General features: G+C 34.2%; 1 pseudogene; it reads right to left on the minus strand.

Annotated features, from left to right (window-relative positions):
• Positions 1 to 19,950: 19,950 nt before the first annotated feature.
• LOC141542330 (nucleolar protein 56 pseudogene) lies at positions 19,951 to 21,536 on the minus strand (annotated as a pseudogene).
• Positions 21,537 to 27,813: the final 6,277 nt, after the last annotated feature.

The raw sequence follows: 27,813 nt of genomic DNA on the forward strand, positions 1-27,813 counted from the left end.
CTCCTTCATCCCCTATTTTTTCAAATAATTTATATAACATTGGGGCTAATTGTTCTTTAAATGTTTGGTAGAATTCACATGTGAATCCATCTGGCCCTGGGGATTTTTTCCTGGGGAGTTGATTAATAGCTTGTTCTATTTCTTTTTCTGAAATGGGACTATTTAAGCAATTTATCTCCTCCTCTGTTAATCTAGGGAGCCTATATTTTTGGAAGAAGTCATCCATTTCACTTAAGTTATCAAATTTATTGGCATAAAGTTGGGCAAAGTAACTCCTTATTATTTCTCTAATTTCTTCTTCATTGGTGGAAAGGTCCCCCTTTTCATTTGTAAGACTATCAATTTGATTTTCCTCTTTCTTTTTTTTGATCAAATTTACCAAAGGTTTATCTATTTTATTGGCTTTTTCATAAAACCAGCTCTTGGTTTTATTTATTAATTTTTTTTACTTTCAATTTTATTGATTTCTCCTTTTAATTTTTGTATTTCAAGTTTAATTTTTGGTTGGGGGTTTATAATTTGGTCTTTTTCTAGCCTTTTAAGTTGTAAGCCCAATTCGTTAATCTTCTCTTTCTCTATTTTCTTCAAATAAGCCTCTAAAGCTGCATCCCAAAGATTTTGATATGATGTCTCATCATTGTCATTATCTTGGGTGAAATTATTAATTGTTTCTATAATTTGCTCTTTCACCCAGTCATTCTTTAAGATGAGATTATTCAGTTTCCAATTACTTTTTGGTCTATTTACCCCTAACTTTTTACTGAATGTAGCTTTTATTGCATTGTGATCTGAGAAGAAGGCATTTATTATTTCTGTCTTCCTACATTTAATTTTGAGATCTTTATGTCCTAATATATGGTCTATTTTTGTATAGGATCCATGAACTGCTGAGAAGAAAGTATATTCCTTTCTATTGCCATTCAGTTTTCTCCAAAGGTCTATCATACCTAGTTTTTCTAATGTTCTATTTACTTTTTTAATTTCTTTCTTGTTTGTTTTGTGATTTGATTTGTCTAAATCTGAGAGTGCAAGGTTGAGATCTCCCACTATTATAGTTTTACTGTTTATTTCTTCTTGCAGTTCTCTTAACTTTTCCTTTAGAAAGTTAGATGCTATACCACTTGGTGCATATATGTTTAGTATTGATATGGCTTCATTATTTATGCTACCTTTCAGCAGGATATAGTTTCCTTCCTTATCTCCTTTAATGAGATCTACTTCTGCTTTTGCTTGATCTGAGATAAGGATAGCTACCCCTGCTTTTTTGGCTTTACCTGAAGCATAATAGGTTCTGTTCCAACCTTTTACCTTTATTCTGTATGTATCTCCCTGCTTTAAGTGTGTTTCCTGTAGACAACATATTATAGGGTTCTGCTTTTTGATCCAATCTGCTATCCGTCTCCGTTTGATGTGATCGTTCATCCCATTTACATTTACAGTTAAAATTACTAATTCTGTATTTCCTGCCATCTTATTATCCCCAGATTATGCTTTTTTCCCTTGACCCCCCTGATCCCCCTCCCCGATATTTAATTTACAGACCCCCCTTGTGACGCGCAACCCTCCCTCTTTTTTTTTTTTTTTTTTGACATGCTCCTTTTCAATATTAGTATATGAAGTATATCCTAAGGTGCTTACAGTACAAAAACTCCCTTTAAGAACAGTCTCCTTGGGGGCAGAGCCAAAATGGCGGAGAAGCTAGATGGAACTTTCTAAGCTCTCTAATTCCCTTTCTAGCAAGTATTTAATTCAGCCTCAAAAACAGCACTTGACTGGTAAAACTCACAAAGATTGGAAATACAAAAACTTTCCAGTGGAAGAGAATCCGGAATATTGCCAGAAAAGGTTTGACCTGAGGTGGGGAGAGCAGACCAGCACAGAGCAGGGAGAGAAACAGTAGCCAGGCGGCATCTGCAGTTGGAAGGTTTACATAGAGCTCTCTGCTGTAGCCTGACTGCTTTGCTTTGGTGGCGGAGTAGGGGACCAGCAGAGAAGTTGGAGCCTGGGGTAGTGAGTACACTGAGAGACACCAAAGCCCCAGAGACTCTGGCTGCATACACCCAGGACTGGAAGTGACTTAGCACAGACCATAAGGCAGCTCTTCACGGCATTTGGCAGCAAGGGTTCATTGTGGGGGGCAGTCACACACAGCAGGGGCACAACCAGGGCAGCCTCTCATCTGTATAGTGAGGGGCTCAGCTGAGGGTAGTGGAATTTCCCCAGCCCGACTGCGCTCCCCAGGCAGGGACACTTCCAGTGCGGTGAGGGACAGGACTATTGACTATTGCAAATACTTAAAGTGGGCATTGGTGGGGGAGGGGGGCAGTGATACCTTTGCTCCTTAACCTCTAGCCCCAAGGCTATCACTAATCCTCACAGTGGGGCTCCTGGCAGGGCACTTACACAGCCCAGCCCGTGATGCCCAGGCTAGTCACTTCCAAATGGAGTTCTTCCCAGAGCCCTCCCACAGCTCCGCTATTCCTTGCAGCCAATTAAGAGGGCAAATACTGCCCATAAACCTACTCCTTGCTCTGCAGAGGAAGCTGGTAATCTCCTTGCCCTGAGGGAAGATGTTGAAGGATTTAAAAAAAAAAATGAGCAAAAAAATGAAAATAACAATTGAAAGCTTCTATGCAGAAAAAGAGCTGTCTTCCAAACCTGAGGAGGCTAATAACAGACAGCCTCCAGAAAATACCCCAAATAATGCTCTCCTAGAAGAAACTATTAAAAATCTGAAGGGAGAATTAGAATAAAAATGGGGAAAGGAAAGAAAAGCTATGCTAGAGAATAACAATATCGTGAAATGTGAATTAGAAAAGGTAAACAACTTCCTGAAATGTGAATTTGAAAAAGAAAATAACTCACTAAAAAACAAATATAGTGAAATGGGAAAATGTTACATAGAGCAAAACAAGTCATTTAAAAACTCAATTAGACACATACAAAAAGAAGTAAAAAAAAGCTAATGAAAAAATAACTCAATAAAAATCAGAATTGAACAAATAGAAATGAATGAGTCACTGAGACACCAAGAATCAGTCAAGCAAAGCCAAAAAATGAAAACCTGGAGAAAAATGTCAGCTATCTACTTGCCAAAATGTCAGACCTGGAAATCAGATTGAGGAGAGACAATCTGAGGATTATTGGACTTCCCAAAAATTATGATGAAAAAAAAGAACCTAGATACTATTTTTCAGGAAATTATCAAAGAAAATTGCCCAGAGATATTAGAACCAGAAGATAAAATAGACATTGAAAGAATTCATTGAACACCTTCTGAAAAAGACCCTAAAAAAACAAAAAAACAAAAAACAAAAAACTCCACGGGCCAAATTTCAGAACTATCAGACTAAGGAAAAAATATTACAAGCAGCCAGGAAAAAACAATTCAAATACTGAGGTGCCACAATAAGGGTCACTCAAGATCTGGCTGCCTCTACATTAAAGGATCGAAGGGCCTGGAATCTGATATTCCAAAAGGCAAAGGAAATTGGAATGCAGCCAAGAATAAACTACCCAGCTAAGCTGAGCATTTTCTTCCATGGAAGAAGATGGACATTTAATGAAACAGATGAATTCCATGTTTCTAAGGAAAAAAACCAGATCTAAAGAAAAAAATTGATCTCCAGTCATAGGATTCAAGAGAAGCAGAAAAAGGTAAAATGAAGTCTTGAGAACTGTATTTCTATTGTGTATATACATTAAGACTACATGTATAATTTTATTTTAAGGATATAACCAAAAAAAAGTGGGGGGAAGTAGAAATGGAAAGGGGATAGTGTAAGAAAAAGGAGAAATGGAAGATTAAAAAGAGGGAAACTACAAAGAGGCAAAGAAAACCTATCATATCTGAGGGAAGTTAGAGAGGAGAAGGAATATTGTGTGAACCTTAATCCCATGAGAATTGGCACAAAGAGAAAATAATTAACATATTAGTTTTACAGAAAATTCTTTCTCACCTCATTAAAAAGAGGGAAAGGAAAAGGGAAAGGGAATAAGAAACAGAAAGGGATTTAAAGGGAGGAGGGAGGGATATTGAAGAGGAAGGGCTGTGTGATGCAAGTGGGGCTCATAAGTTTAATACTGGGGAAGGGGTTTGGGGATAAGGGAAAAAAGCATAATCAGGGGATATTATGATGGCAGAAAATACAGAATTACTCATTTTAACTGTAAATGTGAATGGGATGAACTCTCCCATTAAACGGAGATGGATAGCAGACTAGATCAAAAGTCAGAACCCTACAATATGTTGTTTACAGGAAACACATTTAAAGCAGAGAGATACATGTACAGTAAAGATAAAAGGCTGGAGAAGAATCTACTATGCTTCAAGTGAAATCAAAAAAGCAGGGGTAGCCATCCTTATCTCAGATCAAGTAAAAGCAAAAATTGATGTAATCAAAAGAGATAAAGGAAGGAAACTGTATCTTGCTAACGGGTAGCACAGACAATGAAGCCATATCAATACTAAACATATATGTACCAAGTGGTATAGCATCTAACTTCCTAAAGGAGAAATTAAGAGAGTTGCAAGAAGAAATAGACAGCAAAACTATAATAGTGGGAGATCTCAACCATGCACTCTCAGAATTAGATAAATCAAACCACAAAACAAATAAGAAAGAAATTAAAGAGGTAAATCGAATATTATGAAAATTAGGTATGATAGATTTTTGGAGAAAACTGAATGGTGACAGAAAGGAATATACCTTCTTCTCAGCAGTTCACAGAACATATACAAAAATTGACCATATAACATAACATATGACATAAAGATCTCAAAATTAAATGCAGGAAGGCAGAAATAGTAAATGCCTTCTTCTCAGATCACAATGCAATTAAAACTACATTCAACAAGAAGTTAGAGGTAAATAGACCAAAAAATAATTGGAAACTAAACAATCTCATCTTAAAGAATGATTGGGTGAAACAGCAAATTATAGAAACAATTAATAATTTCACCCAACATAATGACAACGATGAGACATCATACCAAAATTTGTGCAATACAGCTAAAGCAGTAAAAAGGGGAAATTTTATATCTTTGGAGGATTACTTAAAGAAAATAGAGAAAGAAAAGATTAACGAATTGGGCTTGCAACTTAAAACGCTAGAAAAAGACCAAATTAAAAAACCCCAATCAAATACTAAACTTGAAATTCTAAAATTAAAAGGAGAAATTAGTAATATTGAAAGTAAAAATACTATTGAACTAATAAATAAAACTAAGTGTTGCTTTTATGCAAAAACCAATAAAATAGATAAACCTTTGGTAAATCTGATTAGAAAAAGGAGAGAGGAAAAATCAAATTGTTAGTCTTCAGAATGAAAATGGGGAACTGTCCACCAATGAGGAGGAAATTAGAGAAATAATAAGGAGTTACTTTGCCCAACTTTATGCCAATAAATTTGATAATCTAAGTGAAATGGAGGACTACCTATGAAAATATAGGCTTCCCAGATTAACAGAGGAGGAAGTAAATAGTTTAAATAGTCCCATTTCAGAAAAAGAAATAGAGCAAGCTATTAATCAACTCCCTAAGAAAAAATATCCAGGACCAGATGGATTCACAGGTGAATTCTATCAAAAATTCATAGAACAATTAGCTCCAATGTTATATAAAGTATTTGGAAAAATAGGGAATGAAGGGATCCTACCAAATTTCTTTTATGATACATACATGGTAGTGATACCTAAACCAGATAGGTTAAAAATGGAGAAATAAAACTATAGACTAATCTCCTTAATGAATATTGATGCTAAAATCTTAAATAAGATATTAGCAAAATGAATCCAGAAAAATCATCCCCAGGATAATACATCATGATCAAGTAGGATTTATACCAGGAATGCAGGGCTGGTTCAATATTAGGAAAACTCTCAGTATAATTGGCCATATTAATAATCAATTTAACAAAAATCATATAATCTTCTCAATAGATGCAGAAAAAGCATTTGATAAAATCCAACATCCATTTCTATTAAAAACACTTGAGAGTATAGGAATAAACAGACTGTTCCTTAAAATAATCAGTAGCATTTATTTAAAACCATCAATAAGCTTCATATGTAATGGGGAAAGATTGCAACCATTCCCATTAAGATAAGGGGTGAAACAAGGTTGTCCACTATCACCATTACTGTTCAATATTGTATCAGAAATACTAGCCTTGGCCATAAGAGTGGAGAAAGAGATTAAAAGAATTAGAGTAGGTAATGAGGAAGCCAAATTATTACTCTTTGCTAATGATATGATGATATATGTAGAGAACCCCAAAGATTCAACTAAAAAGCTATTAGAAATAATCCACACCTTTAGCAAAGTTGTAGGATACAAAATAAATCTATATAAGTCATCAGCATTCTTATATTTCACTAACAAAATCCAACAGTTAGAGCTACAGAGAGAAATTAATTTTAAAGTAACTACTGATAGTATAAAATATTTAGGAATCTATCTGCCAAGGGAAAATCAGAAACTATATAAGCAAAACTATGAAACATTTTCCACACAAATTAAGTCTGTTCTAACCAATTGGAAAAATATTAAATGCTCTTGGATAAGGCGAGCAAATATAATAAAGATTACAATACTTCCTAAACTAATCTATTTATTTAGTGCTATACCAGACTCCCAAAAAACTATTTTTTTGTTTTTATTTTATTTTATTGTAATTTATGGAATAAAACATGCATTTTTATAACTTAGCAAAATAAAAAGATGATTGCATATGAAACTGCAGATCTATTATATAAAAATTGCTATTCCTTTTAAATATATAATAAAGTTATCATAGAAATTTCCTCTCTTTTTTGGCAAGGAGTTTTAAGACAAACCAATCATTTAACAAAGGAAATCTGAAAAGAAATTACAAAAAATGGTCCATATCACTCCAAAAATCAAGATATTTCATACAGATATGGTTGGATTGAAGTAAACTAAGGCACAAGAAGAGAAAAGGGTTCTGGGGTTCTCTTTCCTCTTTTAATGATGGAATAAGAACTAGGAAAAAAAGACTTAAAGTCTCTAGGCTAGGATGACTACTGGAGGAGGTACATTTGAATATATGCATGCCATGACATTTGTGAATGTGTGTGTGTGTGTGTGTGTGTGTGTGTGTGTGTGTGTGTATATTATACATACCTTCATATACATATACACATACACACACACACATATATATATATACACATATGTGTGTGTGTGTGTGTGTATATATATATATATACATATATATATATATATATATGTATATATATATATATACACTAACCTACAATAGTTACTATTCTGTTTGATCTTATCCCCACTGTATAGTGCAGTTCCTAGAATTTAATAAATGTTTATTGATAGAGCAATTGGTTGATTTGTATCCTAGATTAGTACACATTCTTTGACTTAGAATTAAGCACAGCTAGGGAAATTCCATGTGTGTGTGTGTATGTGTGTGTGTGTGTGTGTGTAGTGTTAGACATACACATACAGCGAAAGACAAGAGACAGAAACAGATAGAGAGAGACAGAGGGAAATAGAGAGACAAAGACAGAGATGGAGTCAGTCAGAGACAGAGAGACAGACATAGAGGGAGATCTATACTTCTCTTCCAATACTAGTTCTGCTTTTGCCCTCTGACCCTCAGATTTATTTTAATACTTGGGATCTCTCCTCATTGGAATATCCTTAATAAAACCTTGTTGCCCCACCTTTTGTCTTGCCTGGTCTTGCCTTGCCTCTTTTTTGTTTTGTTTTGTTTTGTTTTCCAAAAAAACTATTTTAATGACCTAGAAAAAATAACAACAAAGTTCACATGGATAAACAAAAGATCAAGAATTTCAAGGGAATTAATTTAAAAAAAAATGAAGGTGTCCTAGTTGTACCAGATCTAAAATTATATTATAAAGCAGCGGTAACCAAAACCATTTGTATTGGCTAAGAAATAGACTAGTTGATCAGTGAAATAGATTAGGTCTAAAGGACAAAATAATCAATAACTCTCATAACCTAGTTTTTGACACAGCCAAGGATGCCAGCCTTTGGGATAAGAACTCTATGTTTGACAAAAATTGCTGGGACAATTGGAAATTAATATGGCAGAAATTAGGCATTGATGCACACTTAACACTGTCCACCAAGATCAGGTCAAAATAGGTTCATGATCTAGGAATAAAGAATGAAATTATAAATAATTTAGAGGAACATAGGATAGTTTACCTCTCAGACCTGTGGAAGAGGAATGAATTTATGTCCAAAGAAGAACTAGAGATCATTATTGATCACAAAGTAGAAAACTTTGATTATATCAAATTGAAAAGTTTTTGTACAAACAAAATCAATGCAGATATGATTAGAAGGAAAACAATAAACTGGGAAAACATTTTTACAGTCAAAGGTTCAGATAAAGACCTCATTTCCCAAATATATAGAGAATTGACTCTAACATATAAGAAGTCAAGCCAATCTCTAATTGATAAATGGTCAAAGGATATGAACAGACAATTCTTGGATAAAGAAATTGAAACTATTTCTAGTCATATGAAAAGATGCTCCAAATCATTTTTAATCAGAGAAATGCAAATTAAGACAACTCTGAGATACCAGTACACACCTGTCAGATTGGCTAGAATGACAGGGAAAGGCAATACAGAATGTTGTAGGGGATGTGGTAAAACAGGTACCCTGATACATTGTTGGTGGAACTGTGAATATATCCAGAGCAATTTGGAAATATGCTCAAAAAGTTATCAAACTGTGCATACCCTTTGACCCAGCAGTGTTGCTCCTGGGTTTGTATCCCAAAGAAATCTTAAAGAAGGGAAAGGGACCTGTATGTGCAAGAATGTTTGTGGCAGACCTCTTTGTAGTGGCCAAAAACTGGAAACTACATGAATGTCCATCAATTGGAGATTGGCTGAATAAATTGTGGTATATGAATAGTATGGAATATTATTGTTCTGTAAGAAATGACCAACAGGATGATTTCAGAAAAGCCTGGAAGACTTACATGAACTGATGCTGAGTGAAATGAGCAGTCTCCTTAAGTCTTCCAGAAATTGATAGGAGATATCCAATAGATGTGTCCCTGTTAGGCTTGACTACCTGTCAATTGCAACCATTATATGACATTATAAGGGGAGACAGTGCTTTAAATTCACCATGCCAACTTACAAAAGAAGCTTAAGAGGCTTTGAGACAAGTTGAACTGGTTTTATTCAATGTGGTTGAAAGAGTCACTCAAAAACCCTTGGAAATATCAGTTTTTGCTACACAAGAGGCACCCACAGCAGTCCTTCATCAAGGAGAGTGGGTGTACCTCCCAGCACAACCAGAACAAAGCCTTACTCCTTATCCAGTACTTGTGGCTAGAATTTTATTAAAGGCCCTTAAACAAGCAGTACAATTATCTGGGATAAGACCCAACAAGATATACACCTTTTATACTAATGCACAAGTTAATGTGTTGTGAAACCATCCCAGAGTGGCAAATTTTATTAGCCATGGCTCCAAATTTTACATACGAGTCTCCATGAAAGATAACCAGACTATTACATAATTGGTGATGGATTCTTGAAGAAAAGGTTTCTAAAGTTCTTCTTAAAGAACCTATTACCTTTACAGATGAATCCAAACATAATATTTATGCTGTATACTCTAGTGACTTAGCTATAAAGAGAGTAGTTAGAATTCCTTTTCAGTCCACTCAGCAGAATGAATTTTATGCAATCATTCTAGCTCTTGCGTATTATCCAGGAGACATAAATATAATATGTGATTCGGCCTATTCAGTAGGTGTGGTACAAAGAATTGCCACAGCTCAAATAAAATTTGTAGCCTCCAATATATATCAGCTCTTTAAGGAACTTTAAGAGCAAGTGAGAAAGCATCCAGGTAAGATTTATATCTTGCATGTCCACTCCCATAGTGGACTTCCAAGTCCTGTTTTTGATGGTAATTCAAAGGCAGATAGCCTTCTAACCATGTTGGCCAATACTCCTTTATTTCATGAAGCCCAAGAATCTCATTCTAAATATAATCAGACTGCCTGAGCTTTATGTTTACAATTTGGAATAACAAGAGAAGAAACTAGGAGCATAGTAAAAACCTGTTCAGCTTGCCTTCCTTTCCATGCTCCTACACTCTCTTCAGGGAAGAACCCGTGTGGTTTGAGACCAAATGAAATTTGGCAAATGGATGTGACTCATTATAAATCTTTTAGTCGTCTATCTTTTATCCACATTGTGGTAGACACCTTTTCAGGATTCACTTTTGCAATACCAGCAGCAAAAGAGAAAGCCCGAGTGGTCACTGAATTCCTTATATAAGCATTTGCAATTGCCACAAGCAATAAAAACAGACAATGGACCTGCATATACTTCTAAACATTTTGCACACTTTTGTGCACAGTATAAGATTTCACATACCTTTTAATCCTCAAGGTCAGGCAACAGTAGAGAGAAGAAACAGAGATATTAAGACATTCCTCCAAAAACAAAAGAAAGGGGGAGCCTTCAGCAACCCTAGAGAGCTTCTAAATTTAGTTCTCTATACCATTAATTTTCTAATTTTTGACAAAAATGCACTGGCCCCGGCAGACAGGTTTTATAACCCACGGGAGAACAGTGTCCAGTGCAAGCAGCTCCACTGTCTTTAGATAATCGCCAGGTCATGTAGAGAGACCCAGAAAGTAGTGAATGGAAGGAACCAGATAGGTTAACTGCTTGGGGGAGAGGGTTTGCTTGTATCTCTACAGATGGAGAAGGAATCAGATGGGTGCCAACAAGCCATATTTGCCTTGTCTAGTGTAGAGAGATGGAGCAGACCCTTGAAACGAAGAAGAAGACCCAAGAAATATTGGGTGGTTCCATTGCTGACTGTGCCCACCACTGAAAGAGCCTGGCAGTTATGGTGTTTGACTCATGGACATCAAAAATTGTTGGACTTGAAAACTCTCAAGAATCATTGGATTCTCTGAGACATAAGACTTCAAAAACTTATGGGGATCATTGGATTCTCTGACATGTGAAGCAATGGACAATAGATTGGTTTTGACTATCTCTTGGTTGCTGAAGAAGGCATATGTGTGATTGATGTTTACATACCCTCCTTCTAGGACTTCTGGAGATCTTTTACAAGACCATGTTGATTTATATTGTTTATGATATCACTACTTGCATGTACAATTCATGTTTGTTACACCTCATCGAGCCTACACTGACTATGGGGAGAGTCATCACTAATAGCCTGTGTGTTATTGCTATGTGCTTGTGTAATATCTCCCATGCTGATGGGTTTGTGCATACCTGTTTCTAGTAAGATCCTTCAGCCCAGAAACACGCTAGCAATCCCTACTTCCCTTTGGTGCTTTTCACCTCCATTCCTGAGAAGTCAAGGAGGGTGTGATCATTTCCTTTTTGGGATTCTCACCTCCCTGAGAAGTCAAGGATGGTATGACCACCTGTGTTCTAAAACAAAAGAAAGAGGGAGATGTCAAGGGCTACAAATGAGCAGATGCAAGGTAATCTGGCAGGTGAGGCTAATTACCAATTGGACAATTCTCTATTACCACATGTTTGGAGGATGACCCTCCCCAACTATTCTGTGCTGGTTTAATCAGTGGGTGTGCACAAAGAAGGAGAAGTAAGATCAGTGGGTGGAGTAGGAGGAGGAGATTGATTCATTCTCTTGGTGGTGGAGAGAGAGGAAGGAGGTGTGGAGATTGCTAGATCTAAACCCTGACTGTGACACCAAAAGACCAAGAATAAAGACTTTTGCTTATCCTGTCTCTAGCTGATTCTAAGATATCCAGGGCCCCAACATATTATAGCACATATACATGCCTAAATATATAGCGATGCTTGTAGATATATGCATATACAAAACTAAAGTAATATATTATCTTGTTAAGAGTCATTTAGTATGGACACTATTTCATGTGTTTCCAGGGGCATTTTAGTAATATGAAAGAATTAATTATCTGTCCACAATTATTAAATTTGGTCCCAGAGACTAACTTTTCTATTAGTGGGTAGAACCTCTCCAATCATATTTTAACTTTCTTCTCTAATATTTCAATGTGATCTGAAGATGACCATGGATTCTAAAAGGCTATGTATCTAAGCATAGGAACTGTTAAGGAACTATTCTCCTCATGTTAATGAATCTGGCCAGTCAATGAAAATAGATCTGCTTGTACCACAGTTGTTTCAAGCCTGTCCAAGAGAGATATAAAGAAACTGAACCCTAACAGCTAGCTACTAGGCATTGGTTTGAGGGGAAGTTGGAGGCATAGTGAAAATTGTAAGCTAAGGTTCCACATCTACTAAAGTATAATAGTTTGTGACCTTTTGTAAAAGAATACTAACATGTATAAAATTATGCCTCATTTTGAAATGTTGAAATAGGGAGAAATAGGGATGGGGGAAATACATACTACTTTTCAAACAGGAGTGATCTTATAAGACATAAATATTTTATATACTTAACATATGGTAATAGATGTAAGGATAAACATTAGCCTGTCTCTCAGGAAATATGCATATACAGTTAAAGGAATCTACTCTTAATTACTCTCCTGGCATCCTCTTCTCTTCTTCCCATCTCCCGTCTCTATTCTATAATTTTAGGTTTCTCATTAATATGGATGTTTAGGCTCTAATTATATTTGCTGTGTTATTAAAGGGGATAAAAGTTGCCATGATTGTGCCATGCTGGCTTTGCACTTTAAATATTGAAATTCTAAATCCTGCTACAGTGAAAGAACAGAATATTTGTCAATTTGCATTTTACTATTAAACCTCAATCATTTGGAAACCATGATCTTCAAAACTATAATAATTCAGGCAAAAATTGGATTGAAGTTTAGTTCTATTCTATTTGTGAAAGATTTACTAAGCAAATGGATGTCATGAGCAAGATTTCAAAAAGTATTTACATATTCAATACTTTACTGAAAATGTGCCCTTAAGTCAGGAGGATCTGAGTTCAAATCTGTCACTTAACACTTCTCAGACGTGTGACCCTGGGCAAATCACTTAACCCTAATTGCCTCAGCAAAAAAAGAAAGAAAGAAATAAACTGTCATACATCATTTTATTGATCAGAACAGCTAAATTTTTTAAAATTAATGTTATATTTGTTATTGTGTACAATGTACACCTAGTTTTCATTTTGCTTTGGATCAGTTCATATAAACCTCAGGTTTTCTTCAATCCTTTCCTTAGTTAATGCTTATAGTACAGGAATATTCCTTCACAGTGATATACTACAAAGTGTTTACTCATCCTCCAATTAATGGGCATTCTCTAAATTTCCAACCCTTTGCCCTCATAAAAATTATTATGAATATTTTTTATAAATATAGGTATTTTTCTTTTTATTTGATTTCTTTGGGATGTATACCTACTATTGATATTGCTGAGTCAAAGGCTACAGATAGGTTTAGGTTTTTTCCATTTAATAATATTTTCCAGTTACCTATAAACATAGTTTTCAACATTCATTTTCATAAAAGTTTGGTTCCAATTTTTTTTAATTTCTCCTTCCCTTTTATCTCCAAACCTTTAACACAGCAAGGAATGCAATATAGGTTATATAAGTGCAATCATGTAAAACATATTTTCATATTACTCAGCCCCATTTTTTCCTATGATCTCTACTGTTTTTAATATGGAATAGATGTTGTTTTGTCAAAAAAATGTTTTTCTACATCTATTGAGATAATCATGCTTTCTGCTAGCTTGGTTATTGATATAATTAATTATGCTAATATTCTTTATAATATTGAAGTACTGTAACCCTGAATTTCTAGTATAAATTTCATGTAGCCATAGGGTATTATCCTTATTATAAATTGCTATAATCTCTTTGCTAATGTTTTAAGATTTTATTTAAATTTTTGTATCAATGTTCATTAGAGAGATTAGTTTATAACGTTATTACACTATTTTGGCTCCTCCTGGTTCAGGTAACAACACCGTATCTGTGTTGTGAAAAGAATTTGTTGGGACTCAATTTTGGCCTATTTTTCAAAATATCTTTTATAGCATTAAAATTTAAATATTTGGTACAGTTCATTTGTTAATCCATCTGACCCTGGAAATTTTTTCTTAGGGAATTTATTGATGCCTTGTTCAAGTTATTTTTTTTTTTAAATGAGACTATGTGTTTTATTTCCTCTTCTGCTTATCAATATAATTTATATATATATTCATTTATTTCATTTAAATAATCCAATTTGTTAGCACACAGTTGAATAAAACAGTTCCTATTTATTGCTTTAATTTCATCTTCACTAATAGATTTCATTTATCCCTCTCATTTTTGATAATGGTAGTTGGGTTTTTAGTTTTTAAATCAAATTAATTAATTAAGATTTATTATTTATTATTTTTTCATAAAATCAATTCTTACTTTTATTAATTCAATAGTATTCTTACTTTCAATTTTATTCATCTCTACTGTGATTTTCAAAAGTTTAAAACTTTGGCATTAAATTGAAGATTTTTAATCTGTTCTTTTTCTAGCTTTTTTAGTTACATGCCCAATTAATTAATCTGTTCTTTCTCTATTATATTTGTGTAAATCAGTGGTCCTCAAACTTTTTAAATAGGGGGCCAGTTCACTGTCCCTCAGACTGTTGCAGGACCAGACTATAGTAAAAACAAAAGCTCACATTCTGTCTCCACTCCTCAGCCTATTTGCCATAATCTGGCCAGCTGCATAAACGTCCTCAGTGGGCCTCATCTGGTCCATGGGCCATAGTTTGAGAACCCCTGGTGCAAATATTTAGAAATATAAAATGTCTGTTAAGTACTGTTTTGGCTACATCCCATAATAATTGGTATGCTGTCTCATTATTATTGTTGCTTCTAATGAAAACATTGATTGTTTCTATGATTTTGCTCTTTGAACAAGTCAAAAATGAAAATGAGGGAATAATAATAAAGGAGGAAACAACTTACTTTCTTTGTAAATGAGATATATTTATAAAACCTTAGATGATCAATTAAAAACTTGTTGTTGTTGCAACAAGTAACATTTTGGGTAAAATTGCAAGATTTAAAATAAAGCCACATGACTATGTATTACCAAATATTATTATTCCTTCATTTTCATTTTTGACTTAATGAGTATAACTAGAATTTCATAAACAATACTGAATGATAATGGTGATAATGGACATCCTTTACATCACCCTGATATTACTGAAAAGACTTTCTGATTTTCATTCTTATGCCCTCTCCCCCTTTTTTTTTTGATAGAAATGATTTAATGTTTTAAGGAAAACTCCCATGCACCCCCATTCTTTCTAATACTTTTAAATGTAATAGGTGTTTTATTTATTTATTCAAAGATTTCTTCCTAGTTACAAGTAAAAACAAATGTTAACATTAGTTTTTAAAACTTTGAGTTTTAGATTTCCTCCCTTCCTTCATCCCTATCCCAATTTATGAAGAAGACAAGCAATTAGATATAGATTATACTTGCACAGTCATGCAAAACATTTCTGCAGCAGTCATATTGTGAAAGAAAACACAGATAAAAAAGAAACTAAAAACTTCAAGGGAAACAAAGAATATTTAAAAATAAAAAGTTTGCTTCAATCTGTATTTAGACAGCACTAGGCATGAATTGCATTCACAACTGATCATTTTACAATATTGCTATTACTTTGTATAGAGTACATTCATTTTATGTCAGCTCACACAAGTTTTTCTAGATTTTCCGAGAGCAACTTGCTCATCATTTCTTATAGCACAATAGTATTCCATTAAAATCATATAAATGTTCTGCCATTCCCCAATTTCTCTTTATCTTCCTCAATTTCCAATTTTTGCTCCCAGAAAAGAGTTGCTATAAATAATCTTGTACATATAGTTCCTTTTCCTTTTTAAAAAAATCTCTTTTGGGATATAGTTCTAGTAGTGGTATTATTAAGTCAAATGTATATATAGATTTATAGCCCTTTGGGCACAGATTTAAATTGCCCTAGAAAATGATTGAATCAGGGAATTGATGTCTCATTTGCCTCACATCCCCTCCCTCATTTGTCAATTTTCTTTTCTATCCTATTTTTTTTGTTATTTTTTTCTTTTTTAACCTATTAGCCAATCAAATTGATAAAGATCATTATGCTTTTAGGTTTTTTTTTTTTTTATCTAAAACTAGCCCTGCCCAAGGAAATACTAAAGAAGGGAAAGGGACCTGTATGTGCCAAAATGTTTGTGGCAGCCCTTTTTGTAGTGGCTAGAAACTGGAAAATGAATAGATGCCCATCACTTGGAGAATGGTTGGGTAAATTATGGTATATGAATGTTATGGAATATTATTGTTCTGTAAGAAATGACCAAAAGGAGGAATACAGAGAGGCTTGGAGAGACTTACATCAACTGATGCTGAGTGAAACGAGCAGAACTAGGAGATCATTATATACTTCAACAATGATACTGTATGAGGATGTATTCTGATGGAAGTGGATATCTTCAACATAGAGAAGAGCTAATCCAATTCCAATTGATCAATGATGGACAGAATCAGCTACATCCAGAAAAGGAATACTTGGAAATGAGGGTAAACTGTGAGCATTTTGTTTTTGTTTTTCTTCCCAGATTATTTTTACCTTCCAAATACAATTCTTCCTTTCCAACAGTAACAACAAAATTCGGTTCTGCACATATATATTATACCTAGGATATAATATAAGATATTGAATATGTGCCATCTAGGGGAGGGGTGGAGGGAAGGATGGGAAAAATTCAGAACAGAAGGGAGTACAAGGGATAATGTTGTAAAAAAAATTACCTATGCATATGTACTGTCAAAAATATTATAATTATAAAAATTACTTAAAAAATCTAATACTAAAAAATAAAAAATAAAATAAAATAAAATAAAATAAAACTAGCCCTGCATTTCTGGTATAAATCTAATCTTGTTATAGTGCATGACTTTTGTGGTATATTGCTTTAATTTCCTTGTTATATTTTATTTAAATATATCTAAAATTTTTGCATCAATATTCTTTAGAGAAATTGATATATAGTTTTCTGTCTCTTGTCTTTACTCTCCCTAGTTTAAGTAGAAAAACCACATTGTATAATAGAAGGAACTTGATGAGCCTCCTCCTTTACCTATTTCCCTCAACATTTTATATGATACTGAAAATAATTTTTCTTTAAATATTTGGCAAAATGTATTTACAAACTCATCTATTTCTGAGATATTTTTAGGCAGTTCTTCTATGGCTTGCTCAATTTCTTTTTTTTTTTAAATATAGGATTATTTAAGTGTTTTTTTAATTTAATGTGAACAGCATATTTTTATAAGTATGCATCTATTATATTTGGATTGTGAGTTTTATTGACATAAGATTAAACAAAATAGTTCCTAATAATTTATTTATTTTTATTTTCATTGTTTGAAATTGTTGTTTTTGACCCATTTTTCTTTAGTTATACAATGCTTAATTTTAATGTTTAATTTATAAACTGAGACTCACTTTTAATATATTTATTAAATGTAATTATAATAAGATTATGTAATTTATATAATATGTATATTACATAATATATTTAATATTATGTGATATTTATGTAATATAATTGTGTAATTATATTATAATTATGTACTATGATCTGAAAAGGAGTGAATTTAGTATTTCTTTAATAAATAATATGAAGAATTTTGAACAATTTGAGAAGGTCTTTATGAATTGATGCATAGCGAAATAAATAGAACAGAGTCTATATGATAACTACTATAATAAAAATTTTTTTAAAAATCTAAAAATGTAAAAATTCTGATAAATGCAATGACTCTGTATCAAGAAATTACATTTGATTGCTGATTCTCAGGAAAGAACTACAGAATGAGACATATATTCTTCAAACATGAACAAATGTGGCTTTATTTTGCTTAATTTTAGTTATTTTTTATACTGAAGAGTTCTATTTCAGAGGTAGAGGACAGTGATTGGGAAGGGACAATGATATTAATTTGTTTATTTAAACCTTCAATAAAATTTACAATTTAACATACTTTTTCTTTAAATTTTATTTTATTATAATACAGATTTTTTTTTCTTCCTACCTCTTTGCCCTCTCAATGGAAAGTTATAAAGAAAGCATGAACAATAGCCCTCCTACTAAACCATGTAGAGTTAAATCAAACAAATTCTGATACTATCAAATAAAACTTTTCAAACAAAAAAGAGCTTTTGTAATCTTGAGTGGAAAAGGTATACTGAATAGATTTGAAAAATTTTTTTCTCACTAAATTAAAAAAATTATTTTTGGAAAACATTTCTAGTCCATTGGACAGCTAGGCAATCTAAGCTAAGGCCTCTGGGGCTAATAAATCTCTATATTTAACATTTCACAAGATTTACCCTTTGTTTATTGCTCTGATGTTTTCTATTCTCTCAGTAGGGCATCTAAACTCCATAGTTCTTCCATTCTACTTGTACATTGAAATCCCAATTCTACTTTTGGCCAGTCTAAATCTCCTTAGAAAGACTGTAAAAGAAAAAGGTATTTTGCATACAAACATGAATCAAATGTAAGACAGTAGTATCATAGAGCATGCTGGGTTATTTTGAATAAATATTGAGAGCCATACTCAGGTTTAGATTGATTTATTTGAAAATTATTTATGGATAAAATATTACATGCAGAAAATGGTTGAAAGAGAAATAAACCTGATGTCAGAAGACCCAAATCTGGTCGTGGTCAATTACATAACAACTATTACAAAGTCATAGAATTTTATAGAACAAAACAATAATCAGAGAAGAAATACATTTTTTCCAAATTGGTAGTCATAAATGGAATTCAGATTTTTGAATCAGAGTTAATTACTCTTTTAACCTCGCTTCCTAGTACTTATTTTGGAAGGTACTTGACTCCATGAGCTCATTTCTCTCATTTGTAAAATGAGAATGTTTTAGATGATTTATTGGACTATTTATTATAGGTCTCAAATGATATCTTAAATATAAAAATACTTTGACAACTGCAAAGCATGGTCCTTATTAAGAAGGAATGTAACAGTGTATGATTTCATTGGTCTAGGAAAGTTTTGATAAAGGAATTGCCCCTTTGGGACACAAATGTGCTGTTGTTGGAATTGCAAACTGATCCAACCATATTGGAGAAAATTTGGAATCATGCCCACAGGGCTATGAAACCATGCTCTTTGACCTAGAAATACCACTACTAATCCCAAAGAGATTTTTTTTTAAAGGAAAAGGACTTTCTTATGTGTCCAAAAGCATTTATACCAATTCTTTTTTATGGTAACAAGGAATTGGAAACTAAGCACATGTCTATAAATCGGGGAAAGGAATGAACAAGTTGATTGGCATATAATTATAATGGAATGCTAATAAACTATAAAAATGATAAGATGAATGTCTTCAGAGAAACCTAGGAAGGTTTATATTAAGTGGTGCAAGATGAAGAGAACAGAAAGAAGAGATCATTGTATATGATAATAATATTATAATGGTAATCAACAGTGAAAGACTTCGCTACTAAAATTCACATGATGAAAAATGCTATCCACTTTCAGAGAGAGAACTGAGTTCAATTTGAAATATATATATATATATATATATGTGTGTGTGTGTGTGTGTGTGTGTATAGGTATAGATATTAGCTTCCTTTATTTTTCTTGCTTTTTTGAAATGTTTTGCATAATTCCATAAATATTATTGATATATTGCTTGAATGGAGGAGGGAGAGAAGAAGGAGAGAGAATTTAGAAATTAAAAATTTTTAATGAATATTAAAAATAAATAAATAATTCTTGGGGAAAGGTCTATTTTTTTTTTTTTTTTGAGTTCATGTCTTTATTGGAGTTAAAGGAGGGGAGGGTAAGCAGGGTGCTGGCCTTCATCATGGATGCTAGGCCCCAGGAGCTGCCAGAGCTTCAGGCCCTGAGCTCACAGCCATTCCTAGTTGTCAGTCCCCAGGCTCTTCAGGGCCTTTGTCTTTTTCTTTTTGACTACAGTGGATGAGTCTGTTACTCTGTCCCCTTCTGGGCACATGAGCTTTTTCTTCTTCTCAGGCTTAGGAAGTGTGGACAGCTCCTATGGGGCTTCTTCTGTCTCTTCCACCTGCCATTTTCTCTTCTTTTTGGTTTTTCTTCCCCATTTTCTGTCACCTGTCCATTCTCAGAAATTTTTTTTTTTCTGCTGCTGCCAAAGCCTCCAGGCACTTCTCTTTTTTCAGGCATTTCTTTTCCTTCTTGGTTGCTTCCTCATAATATTTGCAAACACTTTCCTTGCCTCATTCACTGCTTCCTTCATGACACCCAGATTCTTTTGGAGTGGGTCTCCTGTCTCATAGAATGATGGGCATTCTTCTACCTGATCCTGTAGTTTCTCTTCTAAAATAGTCATGGGAACCTCAGAAAAGCAATTGATCCAGGATGCAATCCTGCATTTGTTTGCCAGGTACTGGGAAATTCTGCCTTTATTCTTGGCAGCTGCATGGCCAATGAAGGTTGAATGGAATATGAGTCCATATTTGGGGGTATTTCCCTGAGTCTTCAGGACTTTGAACAGTGCCTTCTCAGCCCCCAAGATTTGCACTGTGGATTCTGGGTATTTGGCCAGATTGGTAAGGCTCCCACCCTGGGAGATCAGTTGAGCACCAACAGCCTCCCCAATAAGGGCTGACAAGCTAGTTACCACCTGGGCCATCTTGGAGTGTAAGTATGTGTTCAAACTCTGACAATACTCAGATAAAAATACCACTTGGCTTGAAAAACTCTCAATATTGATTATGTCAATGGGAGAAATGTCCATGCCCATGGAAAACTGAGAAACATCCAGAATAGCCTGGGCTTTGGTCCCTTCAATTGTCAGCTCTTCTAGAGCTTCTAGTTTCTCCTCATTCAGTTCTTTGTGGATGTCAATGAGCTGGGGAAGGAGACAATATGTAGTATTGTCACTAACAATCTTTACCAACTTAGGAAAATGATAGGCATCCCACTCCCTGATACACATAGAAAAGGTGCTGATATCTTTGTCCAGCTGATCAGGAAGGCTGATGGGCTGGATGATCATGTCACCCACTCTATTCACATTGAATTTGACCTTGGCCCAAGAGTAGCTGTGTCCTAGTCCCAGTTGGGCCTTGGAAGACCTTTCACTAGAGAGTTAAAGTGCAGGCAAACTGCTCTGAGGATTTCAGCAATAACAACTCCAGTCTGGCAGGGGGGGGTTAATTCCTCTTGAATAGCATGCCCAGTCTTAGGGTCCCCAATACCTAGCAAAGCTTTCTTTTTTTAGCAGGCATGTTGATTTCCAAAAAAGGCAGAGGTCCTCATGGAGAATGCCTTTAGATACAGCATTAGCATTCTATAGAGCATTGTGGGCAGACTTAAATGGAGAAAAGGCCACAAGCAGGACAATACTGTGAAACTTGCCTATGTTTAGCATACATTCTTCCACCTTGGGCTTATCTCCTCCACTTCCTTCAGTGCCAGCAGCTTGTAGCCAGCCACATGCTCAAACAGCTCATTTAGCAGTACCATAGTGGCAGTCTGGAGCCCCAGTCACCATGCCAAGATCTATCTTTGTAAAAGAGAAAGTGCCCATACCAAAAGTCATTTTTAAAAAACAAACAAACAAACAAAAATGCATTGCTCTTAGGATATTGTCTTGGAGAACAAAGGAGATTAAATTACTTGTTCATTATCACAAATAGCCAGTAAGTTTCTGAGGCAATATGTCAGCCAATATGTCATTTTCTACTATTCCACTTTGCCTCTTTATATTTATTATTGTTGCTACTGTGGTTGTGATTACTATCATTACTAAATTTGATTGTTCTGTTCAGTCATTTCAGTTATGTCCAGCTCTCTGTGACTTTTTTGGCAAAAATCTAGGAATGGTTTGCAATTTCCTTCTTCATCTCATTTTACAGACGTGGAAACTGAAGCAAACAGGGTTAAGTGACCTGCTCAGATTCGCATAGTGTCTGAGATAAATTTTGAACCTAGAAAGATGGCTACATGAAAAACTTCAAACAATTGTATTTTGGTCCTAAATCTGAAAAAATAATTCTGGGAAGAGCTTTATTTTTTTAATCTTTTCTTTATCCATCCTTATTTCTTTAATTCCTTTCTTTTTTAAAATAGCATTTAATACTATTGAATATTATAAATACATGCAAAGACAGTTTTCAACATTCACTTTTGTACAACCTTGTATTCCAAATTTTTCTCCCTCTTTCCCTCATCCCTTCCTTGACAGCAAGCAATTTGATATAGATTAAACACATTCAATTCTTATAAACATATTTCCATATTTGTAATGCTGAGCAAGAAAAATCAGATCAAAAGGGAACAAAGACACATAAGAAAGAATAGAAAAAAGCAAACAAACTACAACAAAACGGTGAAAATACTCAGCTTTGATCCACATTCAGGCTCTATAGTTCTCTCTCCTGAATGTGGATGGCACTTTCTATCAAAGTCTATTGGATTACTTTGAATCATCTCATTGCTGAAAAGAGTCAAAGTTAATCACAGATACACTCACATAATTTCTTACTGTGTACAATATTGTCTTGGTTCTTCTCACTTCACTTAGTTCATGTACATCTTTCCAGGCTTTTCTAAAGCCATCTTACTCATTATTTCTTATAGAGTAAGAATATTCCATTACATTCATATACCATAAGTCATTCCCCAATTGATGTGCATGCACTTGATTTCCAGTTCTTTGCCACTACAAAAATGTCTGTTACAAATAATTTTACACATGTGAGTTCCTTTATCTTCTTTTATGAGCTCTCTGGAATACAGATCCAGTAGAGATACTGCTGGATCAAAAGATATGTACAATTTGGTAGCCCTTTGAGCATAGTTCCAAATTGCTCTCAAGAATAGTTGGATTATTCTGGAAGAACTTTAAAAGGATTTTAAAAAACAAATTAGAAACAGTAAAAGAAAAATTGGGAAAATAAATGAGAATAATGCAAGAGAATTATGAAAAATATTCAAAAACATGAGAAAAATATACAAAAATGAATAAAGGAAAATAGCTCCCTAAAGAATAGAATTATCCAGATAGAAAGGGTAGAAGAAAATTCATCAAAAATTAGAATTGAGGAGCCAAGATGGCAGAGAAGGCATACTCGACTTTCTAAGCTCCTCACATGCCCTCATGTCCAAGTTGAATTCAGGCTCAAAAATAGCGCTTGACTGGTGAAATTCATGCAGATTAAAGGTACAATGACTTACCAGACGGAGATAATCTGGAGGACCACCAGAGCAGGTTTGTCCTGAGGAGTGGGAACAGACCAGTGTAGGCAGGAAGATAGGAAAGACTGGCGTCCTGAGTGGACCAAGAGCGGGGGGTTACCTCTGTGGCTAGAAAAGTAGTGGAGACCACTCTGCCATAGGCTGACTGCTCTGGCTTGATTGCAAAGCAATGGACCAGCAGAGAGATTAGAGCTAGAGGTACAGGGTACTCTAAAAAAAATGCTAGAACCTAACAGGATCTGGCTGTACCCATCCAAAACCAGAAGTGACTCAGCACAAACCAGCACAACTGTGCAGCTGCATTCTGCAGCACTGCCAGAGCAGTTGCAAATCTGCACAACAGAGGGGCACAGCCCAGGCAGCCTCTAATCTGCACAGTTGGGGTCTTGACTTAGGGCAATAGAACTTCCCCAATGCTACTGTGCTTCTCTGGGCAGAGCCACTTCCAGTGCCTTGCGGGACTATTCACTGGGCAATTGCTAATACCCACACCCCCACAGCTGGCTTGGTTTGGGATAGTGACACTTTCACTGCTCAGCCTCTTGCCTCAAGGCAATTGTTAATCCACACAGCCGGGTTCTTCAAAGGGCATCCCTGCAGTTCAGCAGTGCAGGCCTGAGTCACTTCCTTTGGGGAACTATTTCTTAGAGCACCCCCATATCTGGCCACTCTTTGTAGCCAGTTGGCAGGCCATCCATACATCTATCCCTGTTCTGCAGAGGAAGCTGGCAACCTCCTGGCCCTGAAGGCAGACAAAAATGAGTAAAAAAATCTTTCTATACAGAAAGAGAGCAGGTTTTCAATCCCAAGGAGTCTAATAGCAGACAGTCTCCAGATAATTGTTGGTCCCCAACACAAAAGACTCTCCTAGAAGAGACTATTAAAAACCTTAAAAGAGGGCAAGAAGAAAACTGGGGAAAGGAAAGAGAAGTTATGCAAGAGAGTAATAACATCCTGAAATGTGAATTGGAAAAGGTAAACAACTTCCAGAAATGTGAATTGGAAAAGGTAAAAAACTCCCAAGAAGAATTGGAAAAGGTAAAGAACTTCCAGGAGAGTAAGATTTGTGAAATGGAAAAGATAAAGAATTCCCAGAAAAGTAGGATTTGTGAATTGGAAAAAGAAAATAACTCATTAAAAAAAATAGTGAAATGGGAAAAAATTCCATAGAGCAAAACAACTCATTTAAAAACTCAATTGGACATATACAAAAAGAAGCAAAAAAAAAAGCTAATAAAGAGAATAACTCATTAAAAATCAGAACTGAACAAATAGAAATGAATGATTCATTGAGACATCAAGAATCAGTCAAGCAAAACAAAAAAAAATTAGGAAAAAAAACATTAAATATCTACTTGGAAAGACAAAGGACCTGGAAACTAGATCTAGGAGAGATATTCTGAGGATTATTGGACTTCCTGAAAATTATGATGAAAAAAAAAAACAAAGCCTATTTTACAGGAAATCATCAAAGAGAACTTTCCAGATGCAATAGAACTAGAAGGTAAAATATGCATTGGAAGAATTCATTGAACATCTTCTGAAAAAGACTCTAAAATAAAAATTCCAAGGAATATTGTGATCAAATTCCAGAACTATCAGACTAAGGAAAACATATTGCAAGCAGCTAGAAAAAAGCAATTCAAATACCAAGGGGCCACAATAAGGGTCACTCAAGATCTGGCTGCCTCCACATTAAAGTATTGAAGGGTCTGGAATCTGATATTCCAAAGGCAAAAGAACTTAGAATGAAGCCAAGAATAAACTACCTAACTATGCTGAGCATTTTCTTTCATGGAAGAAGATGGACATTTAATGCAACAGATGAATTCCATTTGTTTATAAGGAAAAAACAAATCTAAACAAAAAATTTGATCTTCAACCATAGGATTCAAAAGAAACAGAAAAAGGTAAAAGGAACTCTTGAGAACTATATTTCTGTTGTAGATATACAAAAAGCCCACATGTATAATTTGATTTCACTGATACAATATAAAAAAGGGAAGTAGAAATGGAAAGGTTATAGTGTCAGAATAAAGGAAAAGGGGAGATAAAAAGAGGGAAACTACATCCCACAAAGAGGAAAAGAAAACCTATCATATCTGAGGGAAATTAGAAAGGGGGAGGACCATTGTGTGAATCTTACTCTCATCTTACTCTTACTCAGAATTGGCTCAAAGAGAAAATAATTGAAATATTTGTTTTACAGAGAATTCTCTCTCTACTCATTAAAAAGGGGAAGAAGAAAAGGGAAAAATTAGAAAGGGGGAGGACATATAAAGCAGGGAGATACATACAGAATAAAGGTAAAAGGTTAGAGCAGAATATAATATGCTTCAGGTGAAGTTAAAAAAAAAGGTAGTCATGCTTATCTCAGATCAAGCAAAAGCAAAAATTGATCTACTTAAAAGAAATAAGGAAGGAAACTATATTCTGCTAAAGGGTAGCATTGACAATGAAGCAATATCAATACTAAACATATATGCACCAGGTGGTATAGCATCTAACTTCCTAAAGGAGAAATTAAGAGAGTTGCAAAAAGAAATAGACACCAAACCTATAATAGTGGGAGATCTTAAACTTGCACTCTCAGAATTCAATAAATCAAATCACAAAACAAATAAGAAAGAAATTAAAAAGAAAAATAGAATATTAGAAAAATTAGGCAAGATAGATCTTTGGAGAAAACTGAATGGTGACAGAAAGGAGTATACTTTCTTCTCAGCAGTTCATGTAACCTATAAATAAATTAACCATACAAAGGATATGAACAGACAATTTTCAGATGATGAAATTGAAACAATTTCCACTCATATGAAAGAGTGTTCCAAATCACTATTGATCAGAGAAAGGCAAATTAAGATAACTCTGAGCTACCACTACACACCTTTCATATTGACTAAGATGACAGGAACAAATAATGATGAATGTTGGAGGGGATGTGGGAAAACTGGGACACTGATACATTGTTGGTGGAATTGTGAAAGAATTCAACCATTCTGGAGAGCAATCTGGAATTTTGCCCAAAAAGTTATCAAACTGTGCATACCCTTTGATCCAGCAGTGCTACTACTGGACTTATATCCCAAAGAAATACTAAAGAAGGGAAAGGGATTTGTATGTGCTAAAATGTTTGTGGCAGCCTTTTTGTAGTGGCTAGAAGCAGGAAAATGAATGGATGCCCATCAACTGGAGAATAGTTGGGTAAATTATGGTATATGAATGTTATGAAATATTATTGTTCTGTAAGAAATAACCAGCAGGATGAATACAGAGAAGCTTAGAGAGACTTACATGAACTGATGCTGAGTGAAATAAGCAGAACCAGGAGATCATTATACATTTCAACAACAATACTGTATGAGGATGTATTCTGATGGCACTGGATATCTTCAACAAAGAGAAGATCTAATTCAGTTCCAATTGATCAATGATGGACAGAATCAGCTATACCCAGAGAAGAAACACTGGGAAATGAGTGTAAACTGTTAGCACTTTTGTTTTTCTTCCCAGGTTATTTTTACCTTCTGAATCCAATTCTTCCTGTGCAACAAAACATTTGGTTCTGCACACATATATTGTATCTAGGACATACTATAACATATTTAACATGTATGGGACAGCCTTTCATCTAGGGGAAGGGGTGGAGGGAAGGAGGGGAAAATTCAGAAGTGAGTGCAAGGGATAATGTAAAAAGTTACCCATGCATATGTACTGTCAAATAATGTTATAATTATAAAATTAATAAAAAATAAAAAAGGAAAAAAATGACCATATATTAGGACATAAAGACCTCAAAATTAAATGCAGGAAGGCAGAAATAGTGAATGCTTTCTTTTCAGATCACGATGCAATAAAAACTACATTGAACAAAAAGTAACAGGTAAATAGGCCAAAATGTAATTGGAAACTAAACAATCTCATTTTAAAGAATGATTGGGCGAAACAACAAATTATAGACAATATTAATAATTTCACTCAAGATAATGACAATGAAGAGACAACATACCAAAATCTTTGGGATGCAGCCAAAACAGTAATAAGGGGAAATTTTATATCTTTAGAGGCTTAGTTGAATAAAATAAAGGGAAAATCAATAAATTGGGCTTGCAACTTTAAAAGCTAGAAAAAAAAACAAATTAAAAACCCCCAATTAAATACTAAACTTGAAATTCTAAAATTAAAAAGAGAAATTAATAATATTGAAAGTAAAAAAAAAACTATTGAATTAATAAATAAAACTAAGACTTGGTTTTATGAAAAAATCAATAAAATAGATAAACATTTGGTTAATCTAATCAGAAAAAGGAAAGAGGAAAATCAAATTATTAGTCTTAAAAATGAAAAGAGGGAACTTTCCAACAATGAAGAGGAAATTAGAGCAATAATAAGGAGTTACTTTGCCCAACTTTATGCCAATAAATTTGATAACTTAAGTGAAATGGATGACTACCTCCAAAAATATAGGCTTCCCAGATTAACAGAGGAAGTAAATTGCTTAAATAGTCCCATTTCAGAAAAAGAAATAGAACAAGCTATTAAT

The sequence above is a fragment of the Sminthopsis crassicaudata genome, chromosome 5, assembly GCF_048593235.1.
Source record: "Sminthopsis crassicaudata isolate SCR6 chromosome 5, ASM4859323v1, whole genome shotgun sequence".
In the NCBI taxonomy this organism is placed as follows: domain Eukaryota; kingdom Metazoa; phylum Chordata; class Mammalia; order Dasyuromorphia; family Dasyuridae; genus Sminthopsis; species Sminthopsis crassicaudata.